Source organism: Heterodontus francisci, chromosome 10 (genome assembly GCF_036365525.1).
Source record: "Heterodontus francisci isolate sHetFra1 chromosome 10, sHetFra1.hap1, whole genome shotgun sequence".
Taxonomy (NCBI): Eukaryota; Metazoa; Chordata; class Chondrichthyes; order Heterodontiformes; family Heterodontidae; genus Heterodontus; species Heterodontus francisci.
In genome coordinates, this window is record NC_090380.1 from 14,368,114 (window position 1) to 14,373,286 (window position 5,173).

The 5,173-nt window shown below is 44.4% G+C and overlaps 1 non-coding gene across 1 annotated transcript; it reads left to right on the forward strand.

Annotated features, from left to right (window-relative positions):
* Window positions 1-1,833: 1,833 nt before the first annotated feature.
* On the forward strand, window positions 1,834-1,906 carry trnar-ccg (transfer RNA arginine (anticodon CCG)). Its single transcript has one exon. It is a non-coding gene; the product is annotated as a tRNA-Arg (tRNA).
* The last annotated feature ends 3,267 nt before the right edge of the window (window positions 1,907-5,173 follow it).

Below are 5,173 nucleotides of genomic sequence, written 5' to 3' on the forward strand. Positions count from 1 at the left end.
CCTGTTGAAATTTAGAAGAATGAGAAGTGATCTTATTGAAACATATAAGATGAGGGAACTTGCTAGAGTGGATACCAGGAGGATGTTTCCTCTTGTGGGAGAGACTAGGGCGAGGGGAAACAGTTTAAGTGTAAGAGGTCTCCTTTTTAAAACTGAAATAAGGAGAATTTTTTATTTGTCAAAGGGTCGTTCGTCTGTGGAATTCTCTTCCCCAGAAAGCAGTGGAGGCTGTGTCATTGTGAGCAGTGTAGATGGAACATCAAATTACGAAGAGATATTGATAGATTAAGTGAATGGGCAAAACTGTGGCAATGGATTTCAATAGCAGTGTGTGTTGGTCATCCACTATGGAGCTGAAAAGGATAGAGCAGGATAGTTTCTAAATGGTGTAAATCTAGAAACTGTGGGGGTCCAAAGAAATAAGGGGCAATGGTGGGAAAACTGAGTTAGGTCATAAATCGGCCATAATTGCATTGCATGGTGGAACAGGCTCGAGGGGCTAAGTGGCCTATTCCTATAAACCTGATGACAAAGGCAGCTTATTTATTTAGAGATACAGCACTGAAACAGGCCCTTTGGCCCACCAAGTCTGTGGTGACCATCAACCACCCATTTATTCTGATCCTACATTAATCCCATATTCCTACCCCATCCCCCCTACCTATACTAGGAACAATTTTCCTATCAACCTGCAAGTCTTTGGCTGTGGGTGAAAACCAGAGCACCTGGTGAAAACCCACACGGTCACAGGGAGAACTTGCAAACTCCGCACAAGCAGTACCCAGAATTGAACCCCCGGGTCACAGGAGCTGTGAGGTTGCAGTGCCAACCACTGCACCACCCTTAGTTCTGTGGCTGCTTGGTGACCGGACCTCTCTGCCTTGTGGAGGCTCTTCAATCACTCACTCCTTGTCCCATAACATCTTCCTGTGCAAGTGCAGGAGATGTAACACCTGCCTTTCAACTCCTCCTTTCCCATCGTCCAGGGGCCTAAACACTCCTACCAGGTGAAACAGTGATTTACCTGTACTTCCTTCAATTTACTGTACTGTATTCACTACACGTGATGTCATCTCCTCGACACTGCAGACACGAAATGCAGATTAGGTGATCTTTTTGCTCAACACCTCCGTCCAGTCTGCAAACTTGAACGTGATCTTCCAGTCACTTGCCATATTAATTCTCCATCCCACTTCTACTCTTCCATCTCTGCCTTTGACCTCCTTCACTGTTCCAATGAAGCTCAATGGAAGCTCGAGGAACAGCACCTCATCTTTCAATAAAGCTCTTAACAACCTCATGGACTCAACATTGATTTCAAGAACTTCAGATTGGTGGTACTGTAATGTGTGTCAGCTGTGGTTCAGCTGGTTACACTTTTGTCTCTCTGTCAGAAGACAGTGTTTAACCTCTACCTCCAGTTACTTCAGCACAGAATTCGATGTTGATTCTCCCAGTGTCACACAGAGAGAGTGCTGCACTGCCGGGTCTGCATTCTTGTTGGGTGATAGATTAAACCAAGTCCCTGTCGATTCCTCGAGTGAATCTAAAAGATCCCAAGGCTCTTTTGTTGAGGAACAGGAGAGTTCTCACTGGTGCCCTGCACAATATTTATCCCTCAATCGACAAATTAGACTAAATTAGAAATCTCTTTCGAATAGCTGGCACAGACATGATGGGCTGAAAGGACTCTTTCTGTGCTCGAAGATTCTATGATTCTAATGTGGTAGTGCAAAAGAAGAAAGGGCGACTGACACAAAGACATCAGGTTTCGGCAGTGATTTCATATATAATAAGTGACAAGTTGCAAGCACCAAAAGTAAACATTGAGCAGCCCCAGTGGCCTAATGGATAAGGCACTGGCCTCCGGAGCCAGGGATTGTGGGTTCAAGTCCCACCTGGGGTGTGGTGAGTTTTTAAATCATTGCTATTCTGTGAAACCAGCTCTTTGTCCTCATCACTAAAATAAACAGAAATTAAATTGCTTCAGGCAGCATGGAGCCTTGGAAACCTCTGAAAGTTGGAGCCGGTGCAACAAGCAAAACCACTTGCTTCCCATGGACAGTCAACATTTCACCCTGCAATCAATGTACTAATTGTTAACATGCAGTTGCACCAATCGATTCTCTGGTGATGTTACTTGATTAATAATGCAGTCAATGTCAGTTCATATCCCACCGTGAAAATTTCAGAGTTTGAATTTCCTCTTCTCAGGTATTGTCCCCTTTCCTTCAAATTTGCCATCATCACCCCTCTCCTCACAAACCCCTCCTCCTGCTCCATGTCTAATCTCATGTTCCTCTCCAAACTCCTTCAATGTGTTGTCACCTCCCAAATTCACCCATCTTTCCACAATTCGATGCTTGAATTCCTTCAGTTAGTTTCCATCCCTGTCACTAACACAAATGGCCTTTATCAAAGTCACAAATGACATCCTATGTGATTGTGATCATGGTAGACTTGCTCTCCTCATTGTTCTTAACCTGTCTGCAACCTTCGACACAGTGAACTACATCATCCTCATCATCCAGCTGGGTGGGACTGCACTCACCTGCTTCCATTTTTATCTATCTAATCTTACCCAGAGAATCACCTGCAATGGCTTCTCTTCCCACTCTCTCACTGTTACCTCTGGAGTTGCCCAAGAATCTATCCTTGGTCCCTCCTATTTCCAATCTGCCCCTTCAGAACATGTCAGGTTCATTCTGTACACTGATGGCTCCCAGCTCTAACTCACTACCACTTCACTCGACCCCTCCACTTTGAATTGTCAGACTGCTTGTCCGACATCCAGTACCACATACGAACACACGAATTAGGAGCAGGAATAGGCCACTCGGCCCCTCAAGCCTGCTCCACAATTCAACAAGTTCATGGCTGATCTGATTGCAACCTCATCTCCACATTCCCACCTACCCCAATAAGTTTTCACCCCCTTGCTTATCAAGAATCTATCACCCTCTGCCTTCAAAATATTCAAAGACTCTGCTTCCACTGCCTTTTGAGGAAGAGAATTCCAAAGACTCATGACCCTCTGAGAGAAAAAATTTCTCCTCATCTGTGTCTTAAATGGGCAACCCCTTATTTTTAAACAGTGACCCCTAGTTCTACATTTTCCCACAAGAGGAAACATCCTTTCCACATCCACACTGTCAAGACCCCTCAGAATCTTAAATGCTTCAATCAAGTTGCCTCTTAATCTTTAAAACTCCAGCGGATACAAGCCGAGCCTGTCCGACCTTTCCTCATTAGACAACCACCCATTCCGGGTATTAGTCTAGTAAACTTTCTCTCAACTGCTTCCAACACATTTACATCCTTCCTTAAATAAGGAGACCAATACTGTACACATTACTCCAGATGTGGTCTCACCAAATACCCTATATAACTGAAGCATAACCTCCCTACTTTTGTATTCAATTCCGCTCGCAATAAACAAAAACATTCGATTCGCTTTCCTGAGCTGAATTTTTCTCCCCCTAAATATTGGAAAGACTGAAGCCATTGTCGTTGGTCCCCACCACAAATTCCATTCCCTAGCCACCGGCCCCATCTATCTCCCTGGCAAATCTCTGAGGCTGCACCAGATTGGTCATTTGTTTCAATTCGCATTTGACTCCGAAATGAGCTTCTGACCACAAATCCACTCCACTCCAATACCTCTTGACTTGACTCTTCCAATACTGTCCTGGCCAGCCTCCCATCTTCCACCCTCTATAAATTTCAGTTCATCCTAAATTCTGCTGCCTGAGTCCTAACACACACCAAACTCCCCTGTGATCACTGCCTTGTGTTGGCTCCCAGCAATGCCTCAAATTTTAAAATTCTCATCATTATTTTCACATTTCTCTATGGCCTCACCCCTTCCTATATCTGTCGCCTTCTCCTGCCTAACCAGCCTTCGAGCTATTGGCGCTCCTTCAATTTCTGGCCTCTTGAGCATGGCCGAATTTCATCACAACAGCATTGATGGTTGTGCCTTCAGCTGCCAAGGACCCAAGCTCTGGAATTTCCACCCGAAACCATCTGACTCTCTATCACTTTTCCTGGCTTACAATAGTATCGGGCTCCAGCAGCTTAATGGATAAGGTATTGATCTTCTGAAGCGGTGGTTATGGGTTCAAGTTTCATCTTGGCTGAAATAATTTTGGACCAGATACAAATGCCAAAGTACCTTCTATAAGCATTGCATATAAGTTTAGGCAGGCATCAAGATCAGCACAGGTTTGGAGGGCCGAATGTGCTGTACTGTTCTTTGTTCTTTGAGATTTGGTCCATTCTAAAAAAGAGGCCATAGGGAATGGATGGGACCTGGTAAGATAATCGGTCGGGATGGTAAGACAGTCGTTATCAAGCATGGAAATCAAACTGTTAAGGTCCATTCTTCACGATTAATTGGGGTTGATTACAAAATCTCAGAATTTGAGCCGCTGATAGAGGGAAGAGAGGCACCTTGTACTTCAAATATTCATGTGTTTTGTGATGACGGTACTGAGGCACAGGTAGATCAAGAGTTGGATAGTAATGTAACCGATCATGATGCTCAGGAAAGAGCTATCACATCCAAAGACCAATTTGTCTGGAGTAGGCACACGGGTGACATATATTCCAGAGGGGTCTGATAAATGCAAGGATGCGACAACTTTGGAGCGTGCAGGAAAATCAAGTTTAAATATTGGTTAAATGTTCAAGATGATGACCAAGAAGCTAGGGCCATGGACTGGCAGAGTGGGGTGAAAGTGTGGAGGGTAAGAAAGTGCAGTGCAAGTTTTGACAGTGGATCAGGAAGTGACTCTTGCCTGAGGAAGTGACCACGTACTGGAGAAAGAGCCTCCGATAAAGCGCGAGGGAAATCTTCTAGCAGTCGTTCCAAAAGACATCAAAGTGCTAATAGAGGCTGTTGTATGAATAGATTACACAATGAAATGAAGGCTAGACGGCAGTCTCTGAATAGAATTGGAAGCAGAAGTCCTCATGATCATGAAGTTTTCGTGGCTGTCAGTAAACTGGAGGATAAACGAAAAAGAGAAGTAAAAGATAAGGAATTAGAGAGTTGGAGAGAGTTTGGCGTCTATTCTGAGGTACCAGATAGGGGACAGTCGGCCTTGTCACATAGATGGATTTGTACTGAGAAAGTCCTTCCTGATGGAATTTATAAGGCTAAAGTGAGGTT